Below are 12,655 nucleotides of genomic sequence, written 5' to 3'. Positions count from 1 at the left end.
AAAAGAAAAAAAGAAAAATGAGACAAAAGACTTTAAATTCAGCTACTGAAGGTCATCTGGCAAAACAGCACACACATACCATCTAAATCTAAGCAATTAAAATAAAATTCTACTACGATACAGCACAGTTTCTGTTGCCAAAACGTGGCTCCCTGTCCACCGATGCCGAATAGAAATGCGGAGACAGAGTTTGGAGGAAATAGAAAGAGTAGCTTTGCTCCTTTTGCCGGACAAGAGGAGACACAGTTCGCTAGCTAGCTAGCGCCTCAAGGACTGCGCCCCCCTCCCCGGGGAATAGGGAAAGGTTACACAGCCCGGGGGGGCGGAGCTCAGGGCTCGGGGTCTGGGGTAGGTGATAAGGCTCAGAGTAATTAACCTTGCATTTCTTTTCTTCTGCAAATTCATGGCCAAAGCTGGCGTCAGGCAGCTCAGCAGCCCGGTCTGGTGTCCCTGAAGTTATGGGCCGTGCCCTTCTTTCGCAAATGAAGAGCGCTACAAGGGAGCACGTGGGAGAAGAATGCCCGGAGCAAAGGGTAATTCACAGGGAGTCGGAGCCATCCGCTCGGTGAAGGACACGTCTAGCTATACGTCTAGTTTGCTAGTGGTAACAGCTAAAGAATAACCAAGATGCCTTAACCCTTTCAGGCCTGTTTATGCTGTTTCCCAGCCTGCTCACTGTTTCCTTATTTTCCTTGTTTACCAGAAAAGTCTCATTTCTCTTTTTGCTGCAACAAATTCTCTGCAGCCTTCGCCTGGGTGCCCAAATTCAACTCACCTCTCAGGTCCAAAAGGAACCTCACAGTGGGTTCCAGACATGAATGTTCTGAAGTCCTGAACGCCAGGCAGCTGCAGGAGGTGACGTCTCATTTGACAGGCCAAGCAAGGGGCAGACTCTGGCTGGGTTTGTCACATTATTGACAGCGACAGGCTGGCTGATATACACGTTATGAACTGACGTCCCAGCCTCCAAACACTAGAGTACTTCTTTCTAACAACAGGTGAGCTAAAGAGAAGAAAATGGTCTTCAAACGTGCTCAGAATGTACCAGAAATGTGTCAACTGTCAGCGAGGGTGACAGGAACCGTTGGACGTCTCAGTCCCCAGCGAGAGAACTTTCCTGAATCAGCCCATTTTAGAGCTTCATCCCCCATCTCCAACCCTCACCACCACTGTAAACTCCAAGTCTGGTGAAGTATTTCTTGTTCCTTTAATGTGCTTTGCTCTTTCTCACCTCTGGGATGCAATTTAGCGGGAGAGGCCACAGCAGTGAGAGGCCCGCGTACCGCAAAAAAAAAAAAAAAAAAAAAAAAAAAAAAAAAAAAAAAAAAAAAAGTGAATAGTTCTCCCTTTGGGCCTCAGCTTAGAGACAGTAATTTCCAGATGAGAAGTGGCCTGTGTCCCATTACCTTGCCAAAATCTTGGCTCCCTGTCCACCGATGTCGAATAGAAATGCGGAGACAGAGTTTGGAGGAAATAGAAAGAGTAGCTTTGCTCCTTTTGCCGGACAAGAGGAGACACAGTTCGCTAGCTAGCTAGCGCCTCAAGGACTGCGCCCCCCTCCCCGGGGAATAGGGAAAGGTTACACAGCCCGGGGGGGCGGAGCTCAGGGCTCGGGGTCTGGGGTAGGTGATAAGGCTCAGAGTAATTAACCTTGCATTTCTTTTCTTCCGCAAATTCATGGCCAAAGCTGGCGTCAGGCAGCTCAGCAGCCCGGCCTGGTGTCCCTGAAGTTATGGGCCGTGCCCTTCTTTCGGAAATGAAGAGCGCTACAAGGGAGCACGTGGGAGAAGAATGCCCGGAGCAAAGGGTAATTCACACGGAGTCGGAGCCATCCGCTCGGTGAAGGACACATCTAGCTATACGTGTTTGCTAGTGGTAACAGCTAAAGAATAACCAAGATGGCTTAACTCTTTCCGGCTTGTTTATGCTGTTTCCCAGCCTGCTCACTGTTTCCTTATTTTCCTTGTTTACCAGAAAAGTCTCATTTCTCTTTTTGCTACAACGTTTCAAAGCCTCCCTCTGAACAAAGTAGAATATTTTTCAAATCGTAAGCCTAAGCCACAGCCCCACTCCGCCCTCCCTCAGGGCCCCCCTCACAGGCCACCAGCCCCACCCAGCTAGTCCCTGCCCCTCACCCACAGGGCCTCCCTGCCCCTGCCCCCCGCTTCTCAAACCCCCTCCCCACCTACCTCTCCTTCCAAGTAATATAAAGTATTGGCATAGTTGTAATACTCAGCTTTTCCCTTGCAGGCGTGCTGGATGCCTTTCCATTCAGTCAAATCTTCTTTTACGATTTTCCGTTTAAATCCCAGTTTGTTCATCCAGCCAGGATCTTCATGGCATCTGATAGTGTGTTCTTTTGTTTTTCTATGTTTGTTGTTATTGTCAATGAAATGTTTCCATTACATATTCAGAATCATTATTTCAGTAGACAGAAGCACACGATTTTTACATGGTTTTGTTCTGTATGCAGCCATTGTTCTGAACGCTAGCCTCAGTTTTCCAGGTGATTCTAATGAGTCTCTTTTCACGAAGTTTTCAGAGACAGAAAGCTGTTTACGCGGGAAGAGCCGGGTTAACTGTGTAGAAAGAGCCAGAAGCAGGCGTGTCCTCCGGCCCACCCCGCCTGGCCTCGGCCAGCCCCTCCTCGGGGCCCCTGCCCAGCCCCCAGTCCCTCCGGATTGACCTTCTCTGTTGAACACATTCCGAGTCTTTTCCTGCCAATCAGGACCTGGTGCCACCACGCCATTGGTCCTTCTCACTTAGAAGGTGACCTCTGGCCAGCCTCAGAGCTACCCTGTAATCGATTTTAGGTTCCCCTGCTTTTTTCTCACCTCTGGGATGCAATTTAAACTCTCTGGAAAACTCCTCCGCTCCCCCAACCCTTGTTCAGTGTGCTGAGTCCGACTCACCTCCGGATTTCTTGTCAGAAGTAGCTTCGCCCAGAGCTCTTCCCGGACTCCTTACAACCAGCTCGAATCCCGCCAAATGTGCTCTCGTGACCCCGCTGCTGGCTTCAAGGATCACACACCACATTTGACGGTACTTGCCTGTTTGCCTGCCTCTCTCTCTCCCTCTCGATTTCAGTTCTCTGGGGGCAGGACCTTGTCCTGTTTACCGTTGTATCTCTGGTGACAGTGGCTGGAACACAGTAGAATCGGCAGCGGATGTTTGTTGAATGAATTCATGTTCCTCCCGTTCACATCACACCAAGAGCCGAAATGGAAAGCAAAGAGAGAGTAGTCGATGGTCCCTGCTGCTACCAATAACACAGGAGACTGGGGCAGGAAGACAGACACACAGAGAAAGCAAAGACTGTAGGGTTTACTGTGAGAGTGAGTGACACAGAGTGTAAGTGCAACTGAAGCTCTGAGAGAAGGGATGGATTGATGGATTGTTTGGAGGAGACCAGATGAAGACCTTGAGTCTCTACATTTTCTATTTATGATTTTTATAGCTGAAGACAAATGGCATTTTGTGAGCCTTCGGGCAAGGCAGTGACCTATTTAGCCTCGATCTTTTCCAAGACTGGGAGCTATCATATGAAGAGAGGCTGGGCAGCCTGCCCTACGACCTGAGCGCAGTGAATTCAAAGCTTGTCATCGCTATTGATTATTACTATTTTTGTATCAGTTCATGTCTGGTCACAGGGAGTGCAGACAGATACAGAATTTCAATTTCTGGATACTGCATGAAATTTTACTGCAGCAAGGAGGTAACAAATGGTTCCTCCAAAAGGTAGTTTAGTAGATTGCTCTAGTTGAAAAAGACATAGTAATGGTGTTTTCCTTCAAAGAAGGAAAGACATTTTCATTCAACTCAAGTCTTATATATTGACACTATACAGAGTGAAACTACTCAAAGATTCTAAGAATCATGCATTCTTTTTTTTTAACATCTTTATTGGAGTATAATTGCTTTACAATGGTGTGTTAGTTTCTGCTTTACAACAAAGTGGATCAGTTATACATATACATATGTCCCCATATCTCTTCCCTCTTGCGTCTCCCTCCCTCCCACCCTCCCTATCCCACCCCTCCAGGTGGTCACAAAGCACCGAGCTGATCTCCCTGTGCTATGCGGCTGCTTCCCACTAGCTATCTGTTTTATGTTTCGTAGAGTATATATGTCCATGCCACCCTCTCACTTTGTCCCAGCTTACCCTTCCCCTCCCCGTGTCCTCAAGTCCATTCTCTACATCTGTGTCTTTATTCCTGTCCTGCCCCTAGGTTCTTCAGAACCACTTATTTTTTTTAGATTCCATATATATGTGTTAACATACAGTATTTGCTTTTCTCTTTCTAACTTACTTCACTCTGTATGGCAGACTCTAGGTCCATCCACCTCACTACAAATAACTCAGTTTCGTCCCTTTTTATGGCTGAGTAATATTCCACTGTATATATGTGCCACATCTTCTTTATCCATTCATCTGTCGATGGACATTTAGGTTGCTTCCATGTCCTGGCTATTGTAAATAGAGCTGCAATGAACATTTTGGTACATGACTCTTTTTGAATTATGGTTTTCTCAGGGTATATGCCCAGGAGTGGGATTGCTGGGTCACATGGTAGATCTATTTTTAGTTTTTTAAAGGAAACTCCATACTGTTCTCCATAGTGGCTGTATCAATTTACATTCCCACCAACAATGCAAGAGGGTTCCCTTTTCTCCACACCCTCTCCAGCATTTATTGTTTCTAGATTTTTTTGATGATGGCCATTCTGACCAGTAGAATCATGCATTCTTACCTCTACGATAAAGGCAGTTTTAAAAAGCCTTTTTAACAGACATTAAATTCCAACAAACAGTAAACATTTTAACAAACATTCTAAATGTTAACCTGGCATTTTTATTTAAAAAATCAAAATTCCTGAAAGTAGTGGTTATTAAAATACTGCATAGCAAAGATGTAAGTTTCTCATGTGTGAGAAGCAGCTTTGCTTCTGCTCTCTTTGCTCCATATGATCAGCAGGCAATAGAACTACTCCTGCCCACGTGTTTGCATAACCTACCCAAAAATAAATATTATGCATGTTTATGTAACATGTACTGCTGCAGTTTCCCTGATTCTTCTGTAAAGAAAGGATCCAGAAAAAAATTAAGGCTCCAAATAAAATCGTTCAGGCAGAAAAGTGAATTGCTACAAATAGGCCAGGAAGAGCTGAGAATGTGACCTGCAGACACAAAAGTGGAGATGCTTGCAGATGAGAAATGGAGTATTTCCTGCCACGTCAGTAAACAAAGGATGTCCCAGTCATCAGCGATTGCAGCCACCTCAGACGGTGAGCTGGTGAGCCCTGAGGGAACTCAGGAAGGAAACAAAGAACACCTGCCATCTAGCAGCCATCAGACTGCAGCCACTCCCCACGGTGAGCCCTGAGGAAACTCAGGATTCGAAAACACAGGATACTGGCCCCAGTTGGCTGAGGTGCATATCAAAGGAATGATTTCAGTGAGCCCAGACTCTTGCATCTTCCCATACAGAGAAAGGTACTAAATTCCTTCACTTGTGATATCTGGTTTTCCTTTAATTAACAATCATCTTTTGACGTTCAGACTACCTGCCCTTTTGTTGCAAAACTTCTGTACAACCCGGGTCCCCTCTTCGCCTCCTTGGAGCAGTTCCTCAGAGCTCCCTGAAACGCTGTCTCCTGGGCTGCAATCCTCATTTGGCCCCAAACAAAACTTAACTCACAGCTCTCACGTTGCGCATTCTTTTTCCAACACAGACTAGGAAGCGCTTCTGGAGAAAGGAGCCGAGGGAGCATGGTAAGGAGGTTTACGAATGTTCACGGGAGGCCGTTCTGAACATAAAGGGCAATAAAAAAAAAACACAAGGGGTGTGTGTTTTGGAGTGGGCGAGGGAGAAAGCCTGCAGTCAGAGGATGGCTTGGGCGGAGCAGTGCACGAGCCGCGGGTAAGAGGCTGGAGGGTCAGAAACGCACACAGATGCCACACGTGTCAGGTCTGCGTGAAGCTGGGAAGGCTGGCCGAGAAAAGGCAGCGGATAGGAATGCAGCAAACAAGGGCAGGACTGTCGGAGCGGGTGAGGTGTGTGTGTGGCTGGAGAGGAAGGGGCGGAGGCAGGCGAACGGGGAGGATGAGGGAGGGAACACGTCCGATACTGACGATGCGAAGTGATTTCGTAAGATCGACGCTGCATGTTCTTTAGAGAAAGTAGCCGTAGGGGTTCCAGAAGGGCAATCAACTCATTTTTCATGCTGAAGAAAACCACAAAGTTCACAAACGAGAAACATAAGGATGAGTTTTTAATGCCATTGATAGGTTGCATGGGACTGAGGGAGTTACTAAAGGCCCACATCAAACCGTATCAAGGGGAAAGAGAATTTCATACTGATGAATGGGGAAAGTACGGTTCCATATACCATACAATAATTTTGGAGTACGTAAAATGTATTAATTGGACCGACCCTGTTAAAATTATAAATGTTTTGCATATCCGTGCAGTACACATCTAGGATTATAAAATACAGCATAAGAATATTAAATATACTTTGCTGAATGCATTCTTCTAATAAGGGATAGTGTCAATTAGCACTCTTCATAGCCTTGACTCAAGGATCATATACAAACATGAGTGAATAAGCACAGAAGTAAATATTAGCTGCTTCCACCCCTTTATTTCCTTCTGGAGGTGTAAAATACTGAATGTGTTTACATTTTTCTACTAAGGAAATTAGATTCAGAGCCTAAGGGATTGAAAAAAAAATACTGACTTAAACAAAACTATTCTTTTCTGGAAAACATATGTTGTAATTTATAAAAGGAAGATCTTTTTTTTAAATGTTGGGGCTTCATTCATATCAGTATGCTGATAATTTTGACAAAATTCATGAGAACTGTCCAAATGAAACAGACTTTAAAATTATAGACAGAGAGCATCGTGAATTCTTGAAGCACTTTTTGGGAGGGAGCTGAACGTTTTAAAACCCTTTGGTTGGGGGCTTCCCTGGTGGCACAGTGGTTAAGAATCCGCCTGCCAATGCAGGGGACACGGGTTCGAGCCCTGGTCCGGGAAGATCCCACGTGCCGCGGAGCAACTAAGCCCGTGCGCCACAACTACTGAGCCCGCGCTCTAGAGCCCGCAAGCCACGACGACTGAGCCCGCGAGCCGCAACTACTGAAGCCGATGCTCCTAGAGCCCGTGCTCCACAACAAGAGAAGCCACTGCAGTGAGAAGCCTGCGCGCCGCAACGAAGAGTAGCCCCCGCTCGACACAACTAGAGAAAGCCCGCGTGCAGCAACGAAGACCCAACGCAGCCAAAAATAAATAAATAAAATAAATTAATTAAAAATGGATTCTATTTTAAAAACCCTTTGGTTAGCTCTTTTCACAACAGACCCTGAGGTGCACTCCTGGTTACTGACCTTGTTCAAGGTCCCTGAATAAATCAGTTTCAGTCCTAAGACTGGACTTCTAACCCCACAGTCCTTCTGTGTAACCTGTCTCCGGAGCTGAGTTGCCATGAAGAGACTCGTTAAATACTTTGGGTTTTCAAAGCTGGTTTAAAAATTCAATGTGATTAAACCATGAAAACAGATAACACATGTGCAATTTATGTACCTTACAGCATTGTTTCTTGCTGAGTAAAAATCTAGACACCCTCAGATCCAGAAGAATCCAGCTTGAGAAATGCTTTTTTTGACCAAGAAACTGCTGAAAACTTTGGTTTTCAATTAGTTACCAGCATTGAAATTAGAAGTTTTGTGTAGCTGGTTTTCTGGCTTCTTTTTTAAATTTAAAAAATCTGATCTAAAGTATAGTATAGCAAATAAAGACAACAATATTTTATTATAATCATCAAATTTGCTAAGAGACTAGAACTTATTTATTCTGACCGCTAAAAAGAAATGACAGTTAGGTAACATGATAGAGGTGCTAATTATTGCTACGATGACAGTCATACTACAATATAAAATGTATCAAATTGACATGGCGTACATGTTAAATTTACACAGTTATATGTCAAGTTTATTTCGATAAAAATTTTCTTACAGAGCTGAGGACATTGGCCTATAGTCTCGAATGATAAAAATCCCCTGGAGCTGGGCAGCACGGCCCCCTTGAGACGGCGTAGTTCACACGGCTTCTTCATTCATTTCCTGAAGAGCCTGGCCCTGCAGGCATGTGGATTAGAGAACCTTGCTGTGGAGGGGTCCCTTCACGTCACGTTTCAGGCCATTTTCCTGAGCGGCCAGGCAGAGCCTTTACAAGGGAGGGTCCTTCCATGGCATCTTCCTTATCGTCTTGTCTCTCTCCAATATCTCTCTCTGCTCCCTAACATCACCCCCCTGTTTTCATTCCAAAATATTAGCCTTTCCCTGAATATAAAGTACACTCTTCTCTACCTAAAATACTCACTGTGCCCTAGACACAATGTGTGCATGTGGATATTCATGATTTTACAGATACTACTGATTTACCTTGCCCAAAGGGCCTTCTCCATACTATCCCTATTCTCCAGGGCAAATTTCTACGTACTTTCTTGTCAGTTCTAGTATCACTTCTTTTTTTTTTTAATTGAAGTATAGTTTATTTACAGTGTTTCAGGTATACAGCAAAGTGATTCAGTAATATACATAAGTATATATGTGTATATATATTCTTATTCAGATTCTTTACTGTTACAGATTACTACAAGATATTGAGTATAGTTCCCTGTGCTATACAGTAGGTCCTTGTTGTTTATTTTATATATTAGTGTGTATCTGTTAATCCCAAATTCCTAATATATCCTCCCCCTTTCCCCTTTGGTAACCATAAGTTTGTTTTCTATGTCTGTGAGTCTGTTTCCGTTTTGAAAATAAGTTCATTTGTATCATATTTTAGAGTCCACATATGAGCAATATCATATGCTATTTGTCTTTCTCTGTCTGACTTACTTCACTTAGTCTGATAATCTCTAGGTCCATCCATGTTGCTGCAAAGGGCATTATTTCGTTCTTTTTTTTTATGGCTGAGTAACATTCCAATGTCACTTCTTAAGGGAAGAGTTCTCAAACCAACCCACTTCCATCCTCTCCAGTGTTCCTCACTTCCGTCACTGGGATCTTCATAGCAACTTGCCTTATGGTAGTCTGGCTATTTATCTACCCAGCCCACCCCTCCCCCCGCCCCCCTCACACACCCTTCTCTGCACTGTGTTATTTGCATCTGTGACCTCAGGATCTGGCTTTCTTCCCTACCTTCTTCCACTCCAGATTTCTTCTGATAGGAAACCCCCTCCCCTGCAAGATCGAGGCAAGCACCACGGCTAGCCTAGCACTTTGGCCCAGCCAGCTTGACGTACTGAGAAAGTGGGACTGGACATTTCCCTCTAAATTACTGATTCATTTTAGAGGATAACATAGGCAGAACACTCTATGACATAAATCACAGCAAGATCCTTTATGACCCACCTCCTAGAGTAATGGATAAAAAGAAAAATAGGAACTTCCCTGGTGGCACAGTGGTTAGGAGTCCGCCTGCCAGTGCAGGGGACACAGGTTCCATCCCTGGTCGGGGAAGATTCCACATGCCGCGGAGCAGCTGAGCCCGTGCACCACAACTTACTGAGCCGGCACTCTAGAGCCCGCGAGCCACAACTACTGAGCCTGCACTCTAGAGCCCGTGCGCCACAACTGCTGAGCCCACGTGCCACAACTACTGAAGCCCGCGTGCCTAGAGCCTGTTCTCCACAACAAGAGAAGCCACTGCAATGAGAAGCCCACGCACTGCAACGAAGAGTAGCCCCCGCTCGCTGCAACTAGAGAAAGCCCACGCGCAGCAACAAGCCCACGCACTGCAACGAAGAGTAGCCCCCGCTCGCTGCAACTAGAGAAAGCCCGTGCGCAGCAACGAAGACCCAACGCAGCCAAAAATCAATTAATTAATTAATTAATTTAAAAAAACATATTCAGAGGAAGAGTAACTGGTAAAAGGTTTGACGTGGGGCAGTGTGATTGTCACAAGCAGCCACGCACTGCCCTCTGGTGGTCACATGAGAAATGGCAGGAGTGCTCAGGGTTCCCTGGTTCCAGGGCAAAAGAAGCCACATCTAAGCTCTGACATCTTCACAGGATTGCAGGTAGATCAAAACCAAATTTGTAAGATTCAATGCTAAGGGGGGGATCTTCTAGTGGAAGGGATTATCTTGTTATCTCACACTATGGAAAAATAGGTTTCTTCCCAAGTGCAGTATATCAGGGAGCATTTATGGAGCCCCTGAGTCAGGCACTGGGCTCCAGGACAGAAAGTCAGTGCCTCCCAGGACCCACAGAGCCAGCCAGGTGGGCCCCTGCTCCACGGGTGGCTGGGTGTCAGATGCCGCCGGCCCCGGTAGGAGGGCCTTTAAATAAAACATCCTTGTTCTTTCTAGTTTATGCAGTTGAAATTGTTAGAAGAAAGAAATGAAAACTTCCAGGCTTCGCTATGTCCAAATGTCAAAATCTTACCTCTCAAGTCCTCGTCGTCACTACTCACTATCTACTTTTATAAGTTGGGAATTTTCCATAAAAACAAAGTTAATTTTTTTAAATGGGTGCTTAAATACATTGAAATTTAGCAATGTGGCTTATTCCACTGAGCAGCCATGTGGAAAACATCTAAAAAAGATACCTTTTATCAAAATTACTTTCAGGTGAATAAAAAATTTGAATATGTAAAATAAAATAATAAAACTATTAGAAGTAAATTTAGGAGAATGTATTTCTTTTTGGAGATACGAACGCTTTTCTGAGCAACACACAAAAGGCAAATTCCAAAAAGATTCATGAACATGACTAATAAAAAAATCTTTTTTTCTGCACAGAAAAAAATTACCACACAAAGTCAAAATATCAACCGGGAAAAATACTTCAACACATGACAATGAGCTCATTTTTTTCAATATATAAAGACCTCTTACAAATCAGTTATAAAAGACCATTAAACCAATAGAAAAATTGACAAAGAACTTATTAGAGGCAGTTCATGGAAAAGAAACACAAATGGTTTATGATATATGAAAAGAAAGTCAACCTCAATCATAAAGAAATGAAAAATAAAATGTCAACATAATATGATTTTTCATTTATTGGAAGGCAGTTATTAAAATATGTCATTAAGAAATATTTAAGTGAAAAAAATCAAGATGTAGAACAATCCATATAGTATGCCTCTACCCGTGTAAAAATAGCTACGTGTCTATATACGTATATCTATATATACACATATATGCACATATGCTTAAATATGCATAGAATATTCTAGAATAACATTGTATAAACTGGTTACAGTAGTTGCTTCTATGGTGGGAGCCTGGAAGTCTCAAGTGAGGAGTAAACATAACTTTCCATCCTGTGTTCTTTTATGATGTTTAAATTTCTTTTTTTTAAGTAAATTTATTTATTTTATTTATTTATTTTTTGGCTGTGTTGGCTGTGTTGGGTCTTCGTTGCTATGCGGGAGCGCACGTGGGCTCAGTAGCTGTGGCTCATGGGCTCAGTAGCTGTGGCTCGTGGGCTCTAGAGCACAGGCTCAGTAGTTGTGGCGCACAGGCTTAGTTGCTCCGCAGCATGTGGGATCTTCCTGGAGCAGGGCTCGAACCCGTGTCCCCTGCATTGGCAGGCAGATTCTTAACCACTGCGCCACCAGGGAAGGCCCGATGTTTACATTTCTAAACCTATGTCTGCATTACCTTTTCAATGAAAAATAACTAGTTGATAAAATAAACTAAATTATTTTGTTCAACAGAAGTAAAATAAAATAAAGGTTGTATGGGTACTGATATCAGACAAGCTATAAGAAAAAAGCAACAATAGAGATAAAGATGGCTTTTCATAATAATAAAAGGAAAAATCACCCAGAAGGTAAAACTCTTCTGAACTAGTGTGCACTCATTAACAAAGTACAAAGAGTGAAAAATTGAGAGAATTACGAGAAGAAATTGGCAAATTTTATTATCATAGTGGCTTTTCCAATAAATGTTGAATCAGACAAAACATAATTAAGCTATCGAAGACTTTAGCAACAAATAACAAACATCAGTAGAGAAATGAATGAATGAACCGAGTTCATCATATAATGAATCAGTGATTAGAATAAAGGGCTGTTTCTGGGGACACTCCTTACGCAAGCATAATACCCTCAGACACAGTCAGAATTCCCAGCTGTCCCAAAAGCTCTTTTTTACTGAGATCTAATCAGGTGCCAAAGCATTTGGCTGTGTGTCATCTAGAACAGTCTGCCAGCCTTTTTTTTTTTTTGGTTTTCGGGACATTTTGAAGAGTTCAGGCCAATTGCCCTGTAGGATGTCCCACATTCTGGACTAAATATATGATCATTTCCTCATGTTTAGGTTCAGGTTAAATAATTTCAGCGAGATTACTATGGAAAATATTAACCACATTGATAAAACTTTAAAAATGTAACATTAAGTGAAAAAGCAAAAGGATGTATGCAATATTTTTAGGTAAAAAGTTTTAACTCAAAAAAGCAGTATTTATCATTTACTATAAATACAGATACAGAAATTAGAACACTACCTAACACCATACACAAAAATAAACTCCAGATGGGTTAAAGACTTAAATGTAAGACCGTTGCGGAGCACGGGCTCTAGGTGCGCGAGCTTCAGTAGTTGTGGCACGTGGGCTCAGTAGCTGTGGCTCA

At 43.4% G+C, this 12,655-nt stretch overlaps 1 long non-coding RNA gene across 1 annotated transcript in view; it reads right to left on the bottom strand.

Moving 5' to 3' along the window:
* The window catches only part of LOC114487292 (uncharacterized), a 14,829-nt gene extending 11,064 nt beyond the window's left edge, over positions 1–3,765 (bottom strand). Inside the window, exons 1-2 of the long non-coding RNA XR_008618827.1 lie at positions 2,913–3,765; positions 776–1,003 (exon numbers count right to left, since the gene is read on the bottom strand). This is a non-coding gene — a long non-coding RNA (uncharacterized lncRNA). The remainder of the gene's footprint in view (positions 1–775; positions 1,004–2,912) is intronic.
* Between the last annotated feature and the right edge of the window lie 8,890 nt (positions 3,766–12,655).

This window comes from Physeter macrocephalus, chromosome 12 (assembly GCF_002837175.3).
Source record: "Physeter macrocephalus isolate SW-GA chromosome 12, ASM283717v5, whole genome shotgun sequence".
Lineage (NCBI taxonomy): Eukaryota > Metazoa > Chordata > Mammalia > Artiodactyla > Physeteridae > Physeter > Physeter macrocephalus.
This window is presented reverse-complemented; position numbering and strand designations above follow the sequence as displayed.